The 23,243-nt window shown below is 36.5% G+C and overlaps 1 protein-coding gene across 15 annotated transcripts in view; it reads right to left on the bottom strand.

Moving 5' to 3' along the window:
- ELAVL2 (ELAV like RNA binding protein 2) overlaps positions 1 to 23,243 on the bottom strand; it is a 203,631-nt gene that overhangs the window by 130,718 nt on the left and 49,670 nt on the right. Inside the window, exon 1 of one of the 15 annotated variants that reach the window (XM_056806663.1) lies at positions 10,510 to 10,752. The exons of the other annotated variants lie outside the window; for them this stretch is intronic. The gene's annotated coding sequence lies outside the window, so the exon portion shown is untranslated. Of the gene's footprint in view, positions 1 to 10,509; positions 10,753 to 23,243 lie in introns of those variants that run through there. 15 annotated transcript variants of the gene reach the window in all.

Below are 23,243 nucleotides of genomic sequence, written 5' to 3'. Positions count from 1 at the left end.
ATGAGCATTATTGTCAAGAAAGTATGATAGGTCACACAATATCTAACATGCACTTACTGTTCAAACTTTTGTAAAGTAGTTATGACACTTCCTCATATTATCAGAGGTAAAATACATTTGAAAAGTCAAGAACAATTTTGAAATTACAAACCAATCCCACAACATAAGATTCAGCATAGCTTTAATTAAAAGTTTATGTAGTATTAATCCAAAATCATCAACATCCTTTCACTAAAACATATTAATAATCATTTATCAACTCAGATATTTAAGGATGAAACCATTGAGTACAATATTATTAAAATGGTATGAAATTTGCATTAACATCTTTTTGTAGCAAAAATAGTTTAGAGTAATAGAAAAATGGCAGGAAAATTAGGATTTTAAAAGTCCCTATTACTAAAAACTACATATCACAAACATTATTTGATAACTATTTATTCAATACAAATATCATAAGCAAGTCAGTATTATAAGTAGGCTAAACCCCAAGTTCTGTGAATATGATTAATTAGTATATACCACCCCTAGAGTAATGGGTAGGAGGGCTATTATTGATCAGTTCAAAGTCACAACTAAAATATATTCAGTCTCTGCTCCCTTTCCATGCTCCATAGTACACCGGGTTCTTCAAAGTTCCATAAGGTAAATAACAAAACTTAATTTCTTTTCTGTTCTCAATCAGTTGCATGATTGTATGATGGAGGAGAAGAAGTAGAGTGGGACAAGCCGGGGTAGGGAATGCCTTTCACAGGTTTATGCCACCTCAGCTTCCAATCTGCAAAACGGATAATTTCATAGGATAATCACAATGCATGAGGCCTTTTATTATTTGTGCATAAAATTTTAAGATTCTGCATCTGTACACATTTGGCTGTGAGCCTCGTTATGACTATCACTATAAATTGGTAGCACAGATTTAGGGAGAGTTACAAAGAAACTGATTTGTGATTAAGTAAACTATTCCATCTTAAGCTTCCCTTTTAAAGGGTACTGAGGGATGTACATGTCTTTTCTCTCAAAAATATAGCCAGTTAAAATCAGAGATCAGATCACCAAGCTTCTAATTAAAGTATTTTAGGGTGAGAATCACAGCGTTCACTTTCTGTCAGATCCATCACCATGGGGTGGAGTGATCGGCTTTATTCAAAGAAAGAGTAATTTGAGGGCATTCAAATCTCTTGATTCAATTCCAAAATTTAGGAAATAGAACAATTCCAGCTCCTAACAGGAAAAATAAAAATAAAATGAGATGGGAGGAGAAGTGGCATGTTTCAGTAGGGCACTGGCTGCCAAATCAGGGTCACTGACAATTACCAGAAATACTCTCTGGAAAGACTCAGAGGAGGCTGAACATTTTAATTCAAGGTACTTCTTGGGCCACATTATGGAAGTCTTAGTAGCTAGTAGCCCAAAACAGATGTAATCTAGGCTCCGGCCCATATCAGGCAATACTAGGGATAGCTTTTTGTAAATGTCTTGATAGTGACATGAATGCTTATGTAGAAAAGAACAAAATGGTTTCTTCTAAGATTGTTCTGAAAATATTAAGGCCATTGTGACCTGGTACTTTCAATTTGCCAAGTTTTTTTGATAGATGAGAGGGAAAAAAATGTTGACCAAAGTAAAATTAAATGACTAATGAAAACTTCTAGTTAAGTATGACCAAGATGTCAAAATTCTCTCCTCTCCAAAATGGTATGATAGGGGTGTATGTGTGTTAGGGTAAGATGTAATCAAATGGTTATTTATATATAATTCAAATTCCATAAGTTAAAGTAGCCTCTTGCTACATGCTTATTCATTGGTTACCACTTCAATTATTTTTCCTAACTTATTAAGTGATTAGGCTCATAGATCTAGATGATAACCTTATCATGCTTAGGTATCTTCAAATCTTATAATTTTTTTTTTATTTCGCCCCCTGTACCAAGACAAAAGAAATCTTCAATATCACTTCAGGAATAAATCTGTTTTTTAAAAGTTGTCACTAACTTGGCAGCTGGTTGACAACAAAGGCCAAGTTACCCCCCCAAAATTCATTGTTAGTTTTATTTTAAAAGTTGCCAATACATTATTTCATCTACATAAGCGTATTTGTCCTTCCCCAGTCTCTCCTCCTTCTAGTCTCTTCTCTACTCACTCTCTCAAATATTCAAAACACCAAAATTCCCTTAGGAGGGGTTGATTAATACAAAAATGACCCAAATAGCAATCCAGGTTCCCAACACACTTTCAGGTCCATTCAAATACTTCTTATTATGGGTAAACCTACTAGCCAAGTTTTAAATTCCTAAAGATAAGCCCATATCATAAATAGAGAATTTTCAAAAATATGTAAAGGCAAGATCTAAAATAACAGAGGCTCCTTGAGGACAGGGGCTTCTTTGCCTCTTTATCCACGGTACCGTGCACATGATGTATGCTAACTAAATGTTTGTAGTCTCATGTTGTAGGGGTTAGAGAGCACTAATGAGGTAAAAGATTAAAGACGAGGTTCACAACTAAGTGCAGAATTCTTTGAGAAATAATGAAGATTCCGTCACCTCAAATTAATTCTATGACTAGACTAATAATAAAGGATATCTTTACCCTACCAGGGTTAAAAGTTGACCCAAAGAGAAGGAAAAGGATACAACTTTTCTGGAAAGAACTTGATGATTTCTTATCAACCAGTTTCATATGATAAAATATAAAAAAAGCTCAAGTGATTTAAATGTCATTCAAATCCTGAAGTACCTACCATATAGAGCATATTTCCAATTTGTCTGCCGAATATCCTCCTGGCTACTCAAACTCTATTAATTTTAAACAACAATTAGTACTTCTCCACTCAAAATAATAAAGAAATAATAAAATAGGTTATTTTATTATTTATATTTATTATTATATATTTATTTATAATATGTATAATATATAAATAAAATATTTATAATAATAAATAGTATGTTTATTATTATGTGCATATATAAATAGTGTATATAATAATAAATAGTATATACTATATAGTATATATAAAAATAATAGATTATTAAAAATAAAAAAGAAAAAATTTTAAATTTTAAAAAATAAAGAAACCTTTTTATAGGTATACTGATTATTACTAATTTCCTCATTTTTTACTATACTATCATTTTTCTAGTTACAAAGGCTCAGTATCAACTTTTCTCTTTTCACCAATTAATTCCTCATATATCCAATTTGAAGTTTAAAGTCATCTTAAGAATTTGTTTCCTAAATTTTACTGAGATGAGTATTCATCTTTCTATTTTCACTGTTAACAACTGTAGTTCATGCCTTTTACCTCTCTCTCTCTCTCTTTCTCTCTCTCTCTGACTGTTATAATAACCTCTTAATTCTTCTAAAGTATCTTTTTTGCGCCTTTTCCTAATGCATAGTTCTTATCATTTGGCTCTTCTGCTCAAAAATCTTTCAGCCACCACTCTTTGACACCTATCAAATAAAATAAAAACTTGAGGAATTAGTGTAGCAGGCTCAATTGGGCTTCATCTAATCTTCCTCTGAAGAGGATATTGGATTAGATGGCCTCAATTATCTGCTGCAGCCCTAAATCAGAGGGACACAGATCTAGTACCAGAAAAGAATTTCAGAAGTAATCCAAGTCCAACACCAACAACCTCAGTCTAACATTCGTCCTTTACTAAGGCATCATCTGTCACTATTCTTTCATGTATGTATTTTACAACCAAGCTTGTTTTACCTAATCTCATAATTATATTTTCTGATGGGGTGGGGGTGGGGGGGTGAATTGAGTTAGAAAGGAGAGAGAGCGGAAAAGCAAAGCAAAAGGTATTCAAGAGAAAACAAACTATTTCCCCCAAATTCGTCCACAATGATTAATGAAGTTTCAGATAGAGAATAGGCTTCTATGTATAAAACATCATCCCTGCTATCTGGAAGATCACATTAAAAAAAAAAGGTATGATCTCTGAAAATAATAAAAAGCCAATGTGTTATTGGTGGCTAAAGAAGCCATCACCACCTTAGCCTTAAGAGAGTGGGGGCAGTAAGGAAATTCCATCAAATTCTATTCATGTGTGTGGGGGGGTATTGTTTATTAAGTATTACCAAGTTTTAAAAGATATTTACCATGGTTTAAAAATGTATTTATATATAATACATACAGATATACATATATTTCCTCATCTGCAACCCAATTTGTAGATCACACTGGTAGAAAGAACCAGTAGGGTTATACATGGGCATTGTATTACTTAAGTAGCTTCACTTCATAAGGTTTAAAATGTTAGATAATAATGGGCTGTGCTCAGAGTGTTGTACTTAATAGCTGTTCTTATCCATTAGCTGGTTTTTGTCCTCTTCATACAGAAATTTATAATGGATAAGTATAATCCTCATTCTGAAAGTGGCAAACACAGAAATTTTCTGAGTTAAAAATACTAAAGCTCATTTAGTTCTCTTTTCCGGTTGCAGTTCTTAGCAATAGATCTTCTCACAAATATGTAACAAGGGGATACTTTCCCTAAAAGCTGAAAGAGGCCTATCCCAATTATGCCTAATTTAGTATATAAGCTTTTCAAGGGCAAGGAAAGACTTTATACTTAGTGTGGCTATTTCATTCCGTGAGGATCTCTCGCTTTTGCCTCAATCCTTATAATATTAACCATCCAGACTTTCAATTAATATTCAAGACCAAAGAATAAAGTGGCAACTTGTTAAATGGATCTTTTAAACCACCAAGTACTTATTCTGTGTCAAAACACAGTAAGTCAACAAAATGAATTTCATTCAGGTCTCCCAAATCTATTAGGATAGCATTAGGGTCAGCAAACATTTTAGCTATAGATATTACCCCTGGAATTAAGAACATTGAGCAGCATCACTGGCTTGCCCAAGTACACGAAATAATAGGAGAAAAAGTATTAGTTCATTTTGACGAGAGCATGGAGAATTAAATAATGAATTTTGCTGTTTAGTTGTTTTCAGTCAGGTCTAACTGAGCTGTATGAGGGATTTCTGGGCAAAAATATGGCTACTATAACAGAAGAGTTTGCCTTTTTTCTTCAGTGGATTAGAGCAAAAAACAGCTGACTTGGCCCAGGATCAAACTCCTAATAGATATCTGGAACTAGATTTGAAAACAGGTCTTCCTGATTTGAGGCCCAGCCCTGTATCCAATGGCCACCTCGCTGCCTCCTAAATAATGAAAAAGATAAAGTAACAAAAGAGACCTAAAAAGCAAGTGGGCCAAGCATGTCAAAGCTCTTGAAGGTAGAGCTCAAGAGTATGCACTTTCACTAGTCTGTAAATTTTTGAACAGGCGAGACACGATCATCTGTACATTAAAAAAATTAATCTTGTTTTGGGTGAACAAATGGGAAGAGAGAAAGCAGAGGCAGGGAGTCAGGAGGCTATTGTAACAATAGAGAAGACTGATAATGGCTGCTAGATTTAGAAAGAACAAAAAATCCAGAAAAGCAAAATCAGGAAACTTATCAATTAATTAGCTATAAGAGATAAGAGAAAAGGAAGCATCCCTAGAGTAGTATATTAACACAACTACCACAGAAGTCAAGTTGGACGAGACCTAAGAGATCATGGAGTTCAACTCTTAATTGGCACATGGTAGACACTAAGTAAATAGTTCCTGATCATCATTCTAGAAAGAATGAAGAAAATTGTAGTCACATTTTTTTCCAGTCCTATCTGACCCTTCATGATCCAGTTTGGGGTTTTCTTGGTAAAGATGCTGGAGTGGTTTGCATTTCCTTCTCCAAAGCTCATTTTACAGATGAGGAAACTAAAGCACAGAGTTAAGAGACTTTCCCAAGATCATTCAACTGGAAAGTTTGAGGCTACCTTTGAACTGAGTAAGATACACGTTCCCCACTTCCACCCTGGCGCTCTATCCACTACACCACTTAGCTGCTCAAGAAACAAACACGTATTCCTAAAACCAGCTAACAAATACAGGAATAGAAATGATAATAAAAGATTCTCCAAGCCATTCTTGCTCTCACTAAGTTCACCTCTAATTTCCAGAAATTAAAAAAAAAAAGTATACAGGACACGATTCTCAATTCTCATTCTGACACATTCATGCAAGAAAGCTCTTGGAAGAAAAAAATCAGATGAAATCCATAGGAAGGAAAGTTATCCAACACCCCATTCCAAGCAGACACAATAAGTACTTTTATTTCTTAGGGGTCAGGAACTAGACCTGTAATTTCATTGCTGTAAAGGTGAGGAAACGATCTCCTAATAATGTAATTTAGCCCCTCTGCAATTTCTATTCTAAGGTGTAGTAGTCCAGGCACGTAAGGTTATAGTTGGTTCTATTTTAGGGGTACTCAAAAACCACACTTGGGAGCTGCGTGCTCGTTGTTAAAACAAGCTGAGTTCTGTGCCCTGGTTCAGTAGGTAACCTTGTCTAAGGGTGACCCAGGCCTGAGGCTACACTCCAGAAGACTGACCAGATATCTCCATAAACATTTATTAAGCACCTACTATGTCCCAGGCACCGTACTAAGTGCCATTCACCAAAAAGAAAGAGAGTCACAACAACCCGAGTTAGAGTTCCCCTGTCTTCCACCTATACTAGGCTTCTTGGTCAGGTATTTAACCTCATTCAATGGCCATGCAATGAAGTTACATATTTCAATGTTCAATCATATGAAGTTAGGCTATAGACTCAATTTGGTAGAAATGGGGTTAAGTGGAGTAAAGAAATTCCACTTAAAATTAAAAAAAAATTCCAATTATTTAAAAAAGCAAAAATATGTAACTGATTTACTAACAATTATTCTTTGCTCTACAAAAATTCTAGAATTTTCTACCTGGAACGTCAAACATCAAATCATAAGAACAACCTCAACTCTCTGGATCAGAGAATTAGTGACAGAAAAAGGTCTTGAAGCTGGTCAATATTGGACAAGGGATTTGAACTTGTGTCATTTGACTCAAAGCTCCATGTTCTCTTATATCACTATACATAAACTGAAATTTAGCTGTAACATGTAGAAATCGAAATTTTCTTATTCAGGCTCAATTTGATCACTATGAACACAACAAAGTAACTGAAATTTGTTTCTAAGAATGTGTCATGCTTCTCTCCAACTTATCTATTTCTTGAAGTCAAGTTCTACTTCAGCATTATTTATTTTCCTAGCATAATATAAGAGTCTATTAGTAGAAAATAATTTTAGGAGATTTTCACTAGGGATCTTAGGATCTCTAAGCTTTGAAACAGATTGGAGAGGTTGGACCTTTTTTAGTCCCCTTTTCAGTTAAAATAAGTGAAAGAAATATCAAAACACAAACCAAGAAGAGGGGGAAAAGAAGATGTAAATTTAGATTTTGAAACCAGTGATGTTATTGTGAGTCACTGTTCAAAGCATGTAGTTTCATTGTATTTTTCACTCTAACTTAATTAACTTTTATCTGTTTGCATCTGAGGGACACTTTCCGGCATTGCAACTTAGCAAAATATAAACATTTGATTCTGACTTTATTTCCTACAAATTTAGCAAAAATTATTTGCATAGCCTCAAAGTAAGTAAGATATGATGAGGATGGGCTGTTGGGGAATTATGAAAATCTGTTACAGTTAATCCACAAAGACAATAAAGAGATAAAGTGCTGTGATCATTAAACACATTTTTTTGAGGTTATCTTCTGGGCTCTTTGCTAGGTGCTATAAGGATACAGAACTTAGTATGTAAGTCATCAGACATGCTCTTATGAAGTTCTTAAGTCCAGTAAGGAGATTGCATGTATGCAGACAACGTAATCCAAGACAAAATGTAATTAGTACAGTACTTTGTTTCCATTTCTTTGCAACCATAAAAGATTGCAGGAAGACTTATCAACACTGAAGAAGGAGGAAGATTCTCTACCTCCTACAACTACAGGGAAGGAGAGAGATTTTGACAAGTTTGAGCAATACAAAGAAGGGGCTAGATATTTTTTCTAAATGAAATATTCTTTTTATTGTGAACTATAGCATACATTTCAAAAGAGCAAGATTAAAAGGACTATGTATAATAAACTGAACTGCTACCTAATTTTTAATAAAGAACTGTACCACTGAATAGAAGAGTACATCATCTGTTCTAAGTAACAGAAATGCACGAGGGGAAAGGACAACCAAAAAAAAGGGATGGGGGACAATTTAAAAGAGGTGTTATGGGGCTTGAAATAAGAAGTCACCAAAGATGAAGTAAAAAAGCAACATGGGTCTGGTAAAGTTGTTTAATAAATCTGTAAATATAAGAGTGATTTCCTCCCCAATACCATGCAACAAGCAAAAAGTCAGATGACTGATATTAGTGACCCTGGGATGAATATTGGTAGGAAGGAAATATAAGAAATGTGGGGTGGGAAGGAGAGAAGAGTATGGCCAAGTCATATTAATAAACATAATAATGACAAGTAGCATTTACATAGCACTCTAAGGTTTGTAAAGCACTTTACATATGTCTTTTTTGATCTTTACAACCACCTTTCATTAGAGATGCTATTATGAATCCCTTTCATAGGAGATATTATTATGAATCCCCCTTTACAGAAGAGGAAACTGAAGATAAGAGAAGTTAAAGGACTTGCTAGGGGTCGCACAGATAGTCAAGTGTGTGCATGATGCAAGATAAAAATGCAAGTGAGTCAAGGCTAAAATAAAGGAAGTAAAACCAAAATGAGGGACATCGACTAGAAGAATAAGGATGGGTGAAAAGCAAGTTCAGTGTAAATGAAAGGAGAAAAAAGTGAGAAATGGAGAAAACTAAATCAGATACTCAAGACATTGAAAAAGTCAGCTCTGCCCCTCATCCAAAGGATGACTACAGCAAATACAGGAAATTAATGACCTACAAATCTGGGGAATGAAAGATAGAAAAATAGAAATAGATATATACCTATACATACACATCTATCAAATAACATAAAAATTGCCGTCTAAATTGAAGATCATTCTGCTACTTTGAGTCTAAGGACCGGTCTGGCTAAATTCAAAGAGGATGCTCACCTGACAGCTGGTGACCAGGAGAATTTTAAGAAGGCCATGGCCACTCACTAAGGTTTGTGATACAAAGTGATAGAGGGAATAGCCCACATGAACCAGGGTTGTCTTAAAATCCTGAAGACCAATACATTTTTTACTGAATGCCCAAGGGACCAAGGAGAAAAGTTCAGTTCAGAAATAGGAAATTTTGTTAGTAGATAGAGGAGAGGGAAAAAAGCAATAAGAGCTCTCCCGTCACTTGAAACATTCTACTACAACAGGACAATGACCTATAACTTGATTTTCACAAAGGAAATTTTTTAGTGGGAATTATAGAAGGAAAGTTTTTAAAGAAAGTAAAGAGATGTCCAAAAATATCCCTTTAGGGGGGAATTATGCATCCAAAATACTTGATGAATTTAAGCTAAATCCCTATGTCAGTTTTTTTTTTAATTACCTCATGCTATGCCACAAATCACTGTTTATAAGGGGGGGGGGGAATAAGTAGGAAAAGGGAGTGGAAAGAAGAGGACTTCTGAATTGTTTGCTACTCAAAATGGATCCACATGACAAGCTACTTTAAACAAGCCAGAAAGAAAAATAGATAAATAGGGGAGAGAAAAGACATTATTGTACTGGCAGGTGATCTTAATGTAACTTCTAAAGATAAGAATGCAATACAGAAAACCGAGACACCCCATGGTCAACTCTGCCCAGAGTCTGGCTGTGAATCTTGTTGACCTCCCTATGAAGGGGCCTGGAAGTGGTTCAAGAAACGAACACTAGAGGGTAGTGCTGTATGTTAAGTTCCTCTGTCTCTCATCCCCTTCCTTAATTAACCCTTATTCTCTAGGGGTTACAGTTTGAAGTAAATACACACTTTGGTGCCTCCCAAGTTACTGATAAAAAGCACAAAGGCAGCTGATTCTGATTTAAGGCTCTGCAGTTTTTGAAGAATATCCTACGCCCTGTGTTCCATGCCAAAAACAAACAAATTTTAAAAAAACAGCAACAACCCAGAAATTAACATTCTTTGTTAGAAGTTATAACTAACTTTCATGATTCTAGGATGGAAAGAAGGTAATGGGAAAATTATGCACAAATCACACATCAGCAAAAAGCTACATGTACCTCATTAATATAGCACATAATTATGGTTTCCAACTATTCCCCCCTCCAAGGCTAGTCCTCAGAGATGGCTGGCTCAGTGATTCTAGCTACTAGTTTTCCTCACTTTCCTTAACTAAAAATGACCTGCTTTAAAAAATAAAAATCTAGCTACAAAAGGTAAAAAAATTAAGTGCTTTACAGGAGATTAAATTATTCTCTATGAACTGAAAATATGAAGTAATCGTTAAAATTCCTCATTTCTTCAATTCTACCAGGCACTTTTCAGGAACATTTAGCATTCTCCTACAATTAAAAAAAAATGTTACAGGTCTAAAAGCCTCTCTAAAATATTCTCAAAAGTGCAAAGCACATACTTCATCCTGTAAATCCAAATAACAAAAGAAATTGTAGTTACTCACTGTTCTATGCTTTCCAGGTTGATTTTCTCCTTTTCATAAATTAGAACTGGAAAGACCTTAGTGATCATCTGGTCCAACCTTTCACTTTACTGATGAGTAAGCGAAGACTCAAAGAGGGAGTAACCTGTCCAAGGTCATACAGCTATACAGCAGCAAAGAGAAGAACAGACGTGACTATGCCAGACCAAATGATGCGGAAATAAGAACATCTGGTGGCCGACTGATGTAGCAAACAAACAAGACTTGGGTTCACATCCAGCCTCAAAATATAGCATCCTGAGCAAGTTATTTGCCCACGTTAAGTCTCGATTTCCTAATCAGTCAAGCAAGAAGGGTCACTTCCCAGCCAAGATGGCTGCCTTAATGGAGGCAAACCACCTGAAACCTAACTACAGCAGCAGAAACTTGAAACGGACACGGGAAATAATGTTGAAATCCAATGAGGAACTAGAGTTCTTCCAGCACAGAACTGCATCCTTAGCCAGAAAGGCAAAGCCAACCCCATCAGAACCTGTGCTAGTGCAGCCTAACAAGCTCCAGCCAAGCAGAGAGGGGGCAGACAACAGGCAGACAGGAGGGCCTAGTGGGGGGCAGAAACCAGACCTCACAAGCACCGGTGAGGGACAGCAACAAGGTTGGAGCAACTTAGCTCAGAGCTCAAGAACCCAGAGAAAGCCGGGGGCTTTCAAGGTCGCCAGTACTCCTGCAATGCTTTTATAAAGAGTCCTGAAGACCCAATGCTCGGACCACCAAAGGCTCAAAGGAATCTTACCCAAGACACCCAAGGCAATCTTACCCTTACTCTAAGTCAGAGAAGGATCCCAGCATAAACAAGGGCAAAAATACTCCACCCAAAAGTAGAAGGGGAGAGAGGGGAGGGTACAGACTCTGGCCCCTTCAATTAGTAACTTAAAAAAACAACACCCACTAGTCTATAAAATTATTACCAATAGATTCCTCAAAAAAAAAAAAAAGATCCAAAACTACAAGCAGAGACTCAAAGAAAAAAAAAAAAATATATATATATCTCAAAGAGGGACTCCATGTCTATTGGGAGTGGAAAAAAAAATTTAACTAAATAATAGCTTTAATTTTAAAATAAAAGATTTAGGCTCTGTCCTCCTTTTAAATTACTTTCTCCACTGCTTTTATTAACCAAGTAATGGACCCCCTAAAAATTAAAATAGGCCTAAGAAAATCTGATGATTCCATAAAGCATCAAGAAACATTAAAACTACATAAACATGGGGAGGAAAAAATAAAGAAAATGTAAGCTCTCTAATATCAAAAACTGTCCCCCAAAAGGAGATATCATTATAAATGCTTGGATTCCCTCAAAACCACAATTAAGAAAAACTGGACACATTTCAAGAAATCATACATAAAAATGACTCAGATCTATTTGAATCAAAGTTAGAATCTACTGATCATTTCCTAAAAGTTCCAAGAATGTCATAGCCAAAATCCAGGGCTACACTACATGAATGAAAAAACATTTCAAGAAGAAGCAGTTCAAGTACCAAGAAACCACTCAGGTTCATACCAAAGCTTGAGATTAAAAAAAAAAAAGATATAGGTTTGCAACTAAGAACCCTAGCAAAGGTGATAATTCTTAATGAGAGAATGATGTAATGGCCAAAGCTAGAGGAACTCTGAAATGCTAACACAAGGGTCAAGAAAAACAGCGAAGAAAACAAGTTCCTTTTTAGAACCTTTATAGTACTGTGGATGGTAAATTAAAAAAAGATTTTTTCCCCAAGAAATGAGGGTGTATGTAATGGTTTTGTTTGGCAAGTTTTCACAGGGGAAAGAAGAGGGAAGGGAAAAGGAATACACTAATAATTTAAGAAGGAAGAAAAAGGGGTGGAATTCACTATTTCTTGTCATTGGAGTAATAATGCCTGGGAGGGAGAAGGCATCAGAAAAACCACATTCTTAACTGAAAACAAAAGAGGGTAGGGTAGGAGTGGATGGGAGGAAGGTGGCTATCTAGAAGGGAAGCATTTTAAAGAAAACAAACTCCCTAAAGAGATTAAAAGGAAAAATATTTAAGGAAGTTATCAATAGGGCAATGGCTAAACAAATATAAGAATACAACAGAATACTCTGGTGTCATGAGAAGTCATGAAAGTTTCAAAGTCTTGAAAGAATTGATACAGAATAAAGTATTCTAGGAGAACAATTTATTCAATTAAGCAACAAACAATTTTTTAAAATTTAAGAACTCTAATCAATGGAAATGATCAAGAATAACTCTAGAGGAATTATGATACATACTACACTACCTCTGAACTCAAAGTACAAAAAGGCATACTTTTTTGGACATGGTCATTCTATGAATTTGTTTTCAATGGCTATGCTCACTTGTTATGAGGCCCTGTTTCCCTCAGTTTTTAATGGGGGAGAAGTTTAACAATGGTGATACCAAATAAAACTCAGAAACAGAAACAAAAAAAGTAATTGAAGTTTTAAATGCACAGAGAACAGAATTTCAGAAGGAAGTACATTCAATTAAAGACAATTTAAGAAACAACGTGTAGAATTTAAGACTTTTTTTAAAAAGCAAGTTACAAAATTTAAATTCATCATTTCATAAAATCCTTTTTGCCCTTTGCTGTGTAAATGTAAATGTTATTTTTAGTACTTATATTCATCTATTTATGCCTGAAACTTCAGTACTTTGTTATTTATGATAACCATTTTATAACTAAATGAAGTTCAAAACAAGTAAACATACTTTTAAAATGGGAGCTTATTCTTCACACTTTAAAAAGATGTGTGTGATTTCATGGAATCCCAACACCTAATACAACTTTCCACCTAATAAGAATCCCAAATTTACACTTATTTTACATATATGGGGCTATAAGTACAATATGGAAGTGATGAGGCATAAGTGAGAGGACAAAAAAGATTAGATTTGGAATCATAAGACCTAACTTAGAAGAAGTCCTGCCTCTGGCAACTGATTTCAAACAGCCTTGGCTTGGGCAAATCACCAACTTAAGTCTCAATTTATTCAACTGTAAAATGGAGAGAATTCTAAGCGATGTTAAGAATAAAGTGAAATTATACACACATACAGAGAGCGCACAACATACAAACTACTAAAAGTATATAAATGTAATCATAGAAAAAGATGATCTAGGAAGATTCTAACAATTCTAAATAGTTCAAACCAGATCAAATTTAGAAGTTAAGGAATAACTAGGAAAACTATCCTCATGGGATTTTGTGATGATAATTTTCTGATGTGAAAGCTGGCATGCCACCAGCTGCCTTGTGAATTCCAAAAACTGAATTAGCACCCTTATGTGTTTGTAAACATTAGCAGTACAGTTTATTTTGGTCTGACTGTCATATAGAATACATATATAAGCCCATATCATGATTCATTTTAGATTTTATTGATGAGAGACCATAGTCAATAGTAATCACTCTGATTTAGTTGAAATCTTCATTTTTCAAGGTAAGCACTGAACCCTTTTGGTGCTGCATTGACTTAAGAGAAGAAAATAGGTCTATTTTTCACATGCCAAAGTTCATGCATAAAGATTTTTAATGCATATCTCATTTAACATTAAAAAAAAAATAAATTTAAGATTCTTTTGTTTTCTGTGCACCCTATCACAAGGAACTGAAGATATGAGCAAACACAATTTAGGAAATTTTGAGCACTAAATCAAACCAATAAATGAACAGAATTCATGCCAGAAGATTATGAGGAAAAGCCCAGTGTGGAATGAAAGAGAGCCCAGGATGAAGTGAGGTGTCCTTTGGGTTCTCCAAGCTTCTTTGATTTATCGTCTTCAATAACAGGTTTTCTGTGTGTTTTTAACCATTTTCCCTTTGGGAAGACAATCTAAGGTGTGAGAAGGTGTGTGTGTGTGTGTGTGTGTGTGTGTGTGTGTGTGTGTACCATTAAGAGTAAGACTGAGAATGAATACCATGGACTTTACTAAATAAGGGGGGAAAACAAAGTACTTCTTTTTATTGGCAATAAACAAAAAAATGACTGTGAAACCTGCTTCTTGGGCAAGAGTGACATTCTCTCAATTTGGGGTACTCCCCCCAACTTACATTCCAATTATCAATATAAATGGTGATGGGGAAATGAGGAAAAGGCAGCACCTTTACTCCTCATTAGTTATGGGTAACACTAAGGACATAAGGTTATCTGGCACTATTGTTTAAGAGCCCCCAATAGTGTGTTTCCTGCTTAACAATCAGAATTAGATTTTAGAAAGGGTATTACTAAGAGATATAGTAAAAAATGACTATTGAAGAAACAATCCCACCAAAAATGAAGGGCCTCTCAGGGGCAGATATTTTCAAACTTCCAGTAAAATGCCAGTGAGGTACACGTGTTGGAGACATGTGGCAAAGTGATCATTCATAACTCTTGTTTACAACAGGTCCTTTTCTCCTTTTCTGGAGTCTTCAAGAAATTCCTCCTAGATGAAGAAGCTCTCTGAGTTCCAATAATTAGTGCCCCAGGATGGTCCAAAAGCTGCCTTTCTTCCATCTCTCTAGTTTCTCGAGTATCTCCTATCTATTGTTATTCTGGAAATGTTGCTATTGGCTCCAGAGGACCCTGCTACCAACATCGAGGCAATCATCAGGCCTCCTGGATCTTGTGATGTTCACAAGGTCAACATCTGGCTGTTTCTATCTAGATATCTAGCTGCCTTTCTCAGTGGTCACTATGTTTCTCCCTTCTCCCAGCTATCTGGGTCATCTACTACAAGTTCAGTCTCTTTAGTTGAATATGATTAAGAGCAAATCACTCTCAGACTCAGAATCCGCACTTCCAATATTTGGAGTTCTTTCCCATCTGACTGAATCTTGAACCTGCCTGCTATTTTTTATATGCAACCCAATAGGAGTTCTTTGTCTTAAGTCAATCACAAGATATTTTCTATAATGTAGCATCTTTCCAATGACTCAAAATCCATATAATATTCCTTCCAAGCTGATTAAGGACCTATTCATACCTAACTTACTTCGATTCATTTCATGGAGACGTCTGGGCTGAATGTGATAAATTTAGGTGGGCATGGACCCTTTACCTAAAAATTTTACATTATTTTACATTCATAAGATATGACAATTTAAAAAATGTCAAGCAAAAGAACTAGGATATCTACAGGGAGATTTCTAAGACAAATATAAAACAAATGACAATGTCCAATCTGAAGAGCTGCAGTGAGAAATCATCAACTTGTAGCAGGTAACATTAAAATATAATGAACCTCCTTCAAAGGTAAAGATTATGCCATTTCTGTCTTTGTTTTCCAGAGCCTAACACAGTGCTAGGCACACAGTGGATGGAAAGATATTTAATGCATCAAAATGAAATAGAATGTGATTCTGACAAGCATGGTGGACTCCCAACAAAAAAGTGTTAAACAGTTTTTTTAAACATGTAACTAGTCTTCTCCCTCCCCACCCCAAGCCTCTGACCTGAACTCTAAACATTATTCTCTCTACCCTGCCATCTTAAATTCCATCCTACTGCTCAGAGCCGTTAACGTACTCCTTGGCAAGCTATTAATTCACAGCAAATGTATTATTGAAATATTTGCCTCGACTTGGTCCCTCCCATGCAAAGAGAAAATGTGAAATAAATGAAGACCTGTCACACAACTTCTAAAGCGATGCTGACTCTGGGTGTAAAGAGGGAGTGGTGGTAGCTTTTAACTTGATGGCTGTGCCACAGACTTTTAGCAGGCCCATTTGGCACTGCCCTCCAAGTCCTATACCCAACATTAAGTTGACAGAACAAGCTTGCCTAAAATGAAACTAGACTAATACAGCCCTGGGAAAAACACTTGTACAGAGGTCAGCTAACGGCACGATCTCCCTCCCTCTCCATGCCGCTATCATTTAATTGAGGCTGCAGAAAGCAAGAACTGAACGAGCCGGGGAATCCAGAGAAACAACTTCAAATGATTTGTCAAAGCTGTATGCATCTGGACGACTGCGGCGGATCCTGTCATGCAGCAATCTGAACACGGGGAATGTCATTTTTGTGCGAAGTCATCAAGTGAACCTATGACAGTTACTTCAAGTTTCTCAAAGGTGAACCAAAATGTGCAATGAATGAAAAAGCTTTTATTAAATGCTTATTATTTGCCCAGCATTGTGCTAAATCCAGGAGACAGGAATTGAAGACAATTCTTACTCTCAAAGAGTTCATTCTCTCACTGAGGAAGACAGCATGCAACAGAATTTGGCTGCAGGGCTGATGGAAACATCCCCAAGGCCTTGGCATGTACCAGGTTATCTACCCCCCCCCCCCCCCCCCCCCGTCTCCCTCCAAGTTACCCCCAAAAGAGGGTCCACCATGGGGAAGACAGAATAGGAAGCAAAGCGGAGAGGAGAGCATGGGTTGCCTCAGACAGGGTTCAGACAGTAAGAGAAAAAAGGAGGCATTGATTAAAATTGTAAAAGCTGCTCAGTTATGAGGCAGGGGAGGAGAGCCAGCTCTAGCTGCCACCATCCATGCACACGTCTTCATGGGGAGGAGGTAACTGCATCTTTTCTGGTACTGAGTTTGCCTGAGACATTCCAGGTGTTCCTATGGGGTTCAAGAGGGAGAAACTAAATAGGAAACGGACAGGAGATGGCAAGTAGTCATTTCAGTTAAAACAAGATTACTACCTACATGAACTGACGCAGAGCGAAATAAACAGAACCAGCCAGTAACAGCAACATTGCATGAAGATCAAGTGTAAAAGACTTAGCTACAAAATGATCCAAGACAATTCTGAGGGATTTATGACAAAAGGTGCTATCTACCTGCAGGGAAAGAACTATTCTGGTAGGAATACAGAGAAAAACATTCAATTTTTTATTTATTTGGGGTTTTGATTTTATAGGATAATTCACTTAACAAAAATGAACAATATGGAAATGTTTTGTGTGATAATACATGAATAACCCACACTGAATTGTTTGCTAGCTCTGGGAGGGTGACGGGAAGAGAGAAGGGAGATATTTTAGATCATATAACTTTGGAAAGCTTAAGTGGAAATTTGTTATGACATATAATTGGTAAAAAAAACAACAACAATAATAATGATTAACACAATGAAAAAAAAAGCAAGATTACTGGGTAGACAGACTGAAGCCAGATCAAGTAGGGCCTTGAATGATAGTCAGGAGTTCTAAACTAATTAAAACAGGCAATGAGATTACTGAGGGTTTTGGAGTATAGCTGAAATGGCCTTAGTAGTGCATTAGGAAGATTACTTGGGTGTGGAAAATTGGGTTGGGGTAAGAGAAGAGAAACTGGGAACAGGAAAAGCAATTAGTAGGTTACTTCAATAGAGTACTTGGGGGAGAAGAGATGAAGGTTTAAACCAGCATTGCTCTAACAAAAAAAAGAAAGGCAGAAATAAGAAAAATCTTGGCCATTGATTGATGAATAGGACAACGGACCCAAGCCAAAGTTGTGGTCCCACTAATGGAGAACGGGTCTTTATTAAGCACTTAAGATGTACCAGGAGGCTGGGACTCACCGGAAAGTCCCAGACTTCGCAGATCGATCATATATCCTCCTTTTGAGGTAGACAAAACAGAGACAAGAAAGGATATACAATATGAATACAACATAGTTGGGAAAGGTTGGAACTAGCAACCAGGAGGGAAATAATGAAAGGTTAAAAAAAAATGGGGGGCAGCTGGGTGGCTCAGTGCATTGAGAGCCAGGCCTAAAGGCAGGAGGTCCTAGGTTCAAATCTGGCCTCAGATACTTCCCAGCTGTGTGACCCTGGGTAAGTCACTTGGCCCCCATTGCCTAGCCCTTACCACTCTTCTGCCTTGTAGCCAATACACAGTATTGACTCCAAGGAAGTCACATAAGCCTAGGTAAGGTAAGGGGGACAGGGACCTCAGCACCTATTAGGGTGCCTTTCACACACAATTATTTAGTGAGTATTGAATTAAATGAAAGATTAAAGGAGAATAGCACAGTGGAAAGAATGTAGGAGCCAAAAGACTTGGGTTCAAATCCTTGACTGCTATGTGCTTCCTATGTGATGCTAACAACTTTTATTTGACCTCTCTGGGCCTCAGTTTTTTCATATGTAAAGTGAGAAGACACAACTAGATGGCCTTGACAAATACTTCTAGCTTTAAATATGATTATCTAGGTCAAACCCTCTCATTTTTACAGATAGGAAATCTCATGCCCAAAGGCGTTAAAAAAAAAAAAAAACTGGCATGATCACCCAGATAATTCATGACTAGGCCAGTATGCTTTTCAACTGCATCATATTGACGTATTTCTAAAATAGAGAACTATTTTTTAAAATTAAGTCACAATGGAACAAAATGAGTACTCCACAGTTACAGCAAAGCCAGATTTTGAAATCAGGCCCTCTGGACTCCAAATCCAGTGCTCTTTTTTCTATAACACCACACTGACAACTAAGGAACTGCAGGAACCTAGGAGGAAAAAAAGAGAGAGTAAATGAACCAGCAAGTGCTTCTTTGGGGCCTAAATGCCTAGAAGAGTACCAAATTCTACAACAGGGGGGTCTTAAATCTGGATTCCATAAATTAAAAAATATATATTTTGACAATTTCAGTAATCAGTGTCCTTTGTAATCTTTATCTTAATGAGTTTTAAAATATTCTGGAAAGGGATTCATGGCACTCAAGAAAAGATTTAAAAGGCCTATTTTGGAGGGATATAACTATAGTATATATGATGGAGTTAGCACTATGCTTCCCAATATAGCTCAAAACTTGAATATTTATATAGGAAAGGAAAAATCAGATCAATGTGTTGGTGGAGCCAACTTCGCTCTCTTGCTAATGTAGATTTCAATACAAAAGGAGGATCTGGGAGACCATCCAAAGTTTTGTATTTTTCTGCAATTGCTGAATATTTCATATTCCTTACGCTTTCATTTTAGACTCTGAAGATTATTTTATGTAGTATTCTTAATTGGTGAGCATTTTGAGTAAATCATCTCTCTTGTGAAAATTTTAGGTGTTCACTGTTGTACTCTTAAGAATGAATGAACTCACTTTATCATGGACCTCTTTGGCAGTCTGATGAAACCTTTAGATTACAAAGGAATCAATTATATTGAAATATAATTTACACACACATATGTATGTGTATATATATAGATATAAATTCATGGGCCTGATATTAATAGCAAACTTTGTTATCCTATATTAAAAATAGAAGCAGCATCTCAAGTTTGAGGAATTTGGAGATTTTATTTAGAAAATATCTCAAGGTCGTCAAGGATATCTCTTTTCCTGAATTTGTTGCTGAAGAGGTAACTTTCTAATAATGCTAATGTGCTCCCATTGTGAAAGCCTAAAACTGCCAACCCTATTAGCTGATTCTCGCTTTTTTAAAAAGTGAATAGAAGCCTATTTGGAAGAGACATGGTTTTAAGTGATGAAAATTAAATCTTGATCCTAAAGAATAAAAATTTGGACATGGTAGCAAAAGCATTAAATAATGCTAATCTAGATACAGAAGAAAATTAGGGAGATTAGAATATTCTAGGAAAAGAGGTTGTACTCCAGTTTATAAACATGAATGATTTAGAAATAAATCTGCTCCCCTGGCTACTAAACCTTGACAACCTAAAGATGATTACTGGCAGATCAGAAGAGTAATAACAGGAGTTTTATGAGAGAGAGTAAGAGCCTCTCTTCCCTTTTAAAAAAATATGCTGTTCAATAAAAACCTATCTTTAAAAATAGAAACACACTTATCCTTTCAAGTACCCAACTGGTGTTGATCTGTCCTTTATAACTAGCAATAGAGTACATCACTTTGAAAGTCACCCTGAAGCTATTAAGAACCTTAGGCAAAGGAGAGAACAGATCTTGCAAACAAGAAAGGAACTAGCATTTATTAAGACAAAAAATTAAGACAGGTATGTTTTCAATAAGTAAATTATAATAAGGAAGCTTACACATTGGTCTCTAAAGCATGTAGTCTATTTCTTTTTTTAAAAATGGGGTGAGAAGAGATCTAAAGATAAATACACAAACCAGATAAAAATGTAACTAGGAAAGACTTAATAAATAAAAATGCAACAGAACATAGAAAGCATTACATTTTAAGACTAAGTCCATTTGTGGTCCACAGGGATTCTGATTATTTAATGCCATCCCTCCCTTTGCCCCTCCCCCAAACCAGATCTAGTCCAACCTAAACAAAAGTGTAATTTCCCTCCACATCATTCCCAACAAGTATTTATTCACTCTAGGACCTAGCTTTAAGACGTTCAGTGACAAGTCATTAATTCATTACTTCCGGTCTTGACTGGACCATGGGATCCATAAGGAAGAAATCTCATGGGGGCAGCTAACTCAGTGAAGGGACAGCCAAACCTAGAGATAGGAGGTCTTGGGTTCAAATTAGAGCAGAGACACGTCCTAACTGTGTGACCTTAGGCAAGTTGCTTAAGCCCTCATGGTCTAGCCCTTACTGCTCTTCTGCCTTGAATGCAATACACAGTATTGATTCTAAGAAGGAAGTTAAGGGGGATGGAGGGTGGGGATGGAGAGGGACAGAGAGAGAGACACAGAGAGAGAACAAATTACACTTTTGTACAGCTTTAGTTATTAGAAAGTTTCTATTTTGTTTTGTTTTTTACAAATGCTGAATTCTGCCTCTCTACTACCTTCCACCCACTGCTCCTAATTTTGTACTTGGGGCCAAGTAGAAGAAATTTAATCTTTCTTCCAAGTTTTGTACTCTGGGCCAAGTAAAATAAATTGACTACTTCTTCCACTTGACAGTCTTTCAAATACTTGAAAACTCTTATCACCTAACTCCTTAAAAAGTTTTCTGTTCCCCAAACTTAAAAGATCCCTAAGTTCTTCAGCCAATTTACATTTGTGTGTCCCCCTCAATATCCATCCTGACTGTTCTCTTCCAGATGACCACTAGCTCCTTAAATGTGGCATCCAAAGCTCCAGATTAAGCAAGGCAGACCACATCAGGATTACACCCACTGGACCACACAGTTCGGACAGGAAAGGATCTGAGAGGCCACCCATCCCCACTTTTTATAGATGAGGAAACTGAAGCCAAGAGAAATTGATTTGTCTATGATCACACAAAGGTCTAAAGGGGAAACTGAACTCTGATCTTCACTCTAACCCCAGCGTTGCATCCGTTTGCACCACCTGGCTGTTTCTACAAAGCCTGCAAGGAGATGGTGCCTGGGTTTTAAAGGATACATGAGATTTTAAAGGAAAAGTTGAGAGGTAAAAATTCTGGGGAACAGTATGTACCAATGCTAGCCCAGGGGGGTGTTCAGTAAATAAGCCATCGCTCCAGTTTGCCCAGAGCATAAGAAAAGCGAAGGGCAGGCTTGGGGAAAGCCACATCAAGCTAAAGGCTACACAAGGCAGTTCTCAAAAATGTAGTTTGCAGGGGGAAAGCTCAGTGAATCAGTGGATTGAGAGCCAGGCGGGTCCTGGGTTCAAATCTGATCTCAGACACTTCCCAGCTGTGTGACCCTGGGCAAGTCACTTAATCCCCATTGCCTAGCCCTGACCACTCTTCTGCCTTGGAGCCAATAAACAGTATTGACTCCAAGATGGAAGGTAAGGGTTTAAAAAAAAAAATAAGTAGTTCACAGCCTGTTTTTCTTGAGGGTCCCCAAGGTGCTTTCTTGGGTTCACAAGGTCAGAAATATTTTCTTAATAATACTATGGCTGAACTTGCTTATTAAAATATTCCTTCCCTTTTCCAATTAGATATTTGTAAGGCCGAATTTTCTTCATATATTTCAACCAAAACAACATATTGCAACAGATTGAATGCAGAAGGAGATAGGAGAATCAAGCTGTCTTCTAAGTCAGACATTAAAGAAATTTGTAAAAATATGTAAAATGTCACTTTTTGTTTTGGAAAATAGTTATTTTTCATTTTTAAAAAGCTATTCATAAGAACATGTAATAGGTCCATGATTGTTATTTTGAAATGAATTCATGTTTTTAGCCTTAACTTCTTAAGCAGTAAATTTTGATATATAAACCACATTTAAAAAGCACTTGAGTTTAGAGGTTCTGAGACTAAAACAATTGAGAATCTATGGGCCAAAAATGTAACCTGGAGCTATATTATGAAGTGCTTTGGATAAAAAAAATATATATATTGACTACACATCATAAAGCCCGAGTTTCAATCTAAGGCTGTGGCATGAATTAGCTATGTGGCTTTAAGCAAGTCACAATTTTCCCTGGAACCTAATGTTCTCATCTAGAAAAAGAGGTACTTCGGATAAATGTACCCCAAGGTCCCATACAGTTCTATGACTCTTGAGAAAAAATGCAGAGAAGGGAATAAATATAGCTTGCTTGAAGGGAATAAGGAGCAGGACCATCATGGCTAGACCAGAGGATTCACAAAGAGGAAGGGTGAAAGGAAAAGATGGAAAGATAATTTAAGGTCAGATTGCAGGGCTCAATTGCCACATAAACGACCTGGAAGTTACTGGAGTCTCCAAGCAAGGAAAGCAATTTTTGGAAGCAATGTTCTAAAAAGATTGATCTTGGAGGGGCCCATATACAGGACGAATTGCAGGAAAGAGACTGGCAGTGATAAGAGGCCAAGGGATCACAGATTTAAATTGAGAATGTTGTTCAGGTCATCCAATCCAAACTGATTTTACAGAAAAATCACTTCAAATCACAGTAGTAAATGGCAGAACTAAGACTTGAACCCAAGACTCTAGATTCAA

The sequence above is a fragment of the Monodelphis domestica genome, chromosome 7, assembly GCF_027887165.1.
Source record: "Monodelphis domestica isolate mMonDom1 chromosome 7, mMonDom1.pri, whole genome shotgun sequence".
NCBI classification, from domain to species: Eukaryota; Metazoa; Chordata; class Mammalia; order Didelphimorphia; family Didelphidae; genus Monodelphis; species Monodelphis domestica.
Note: the sequence above shows the minus strand (reverse complement) of the source record. Positions and strands in the feature narration are given on the sequence as shown.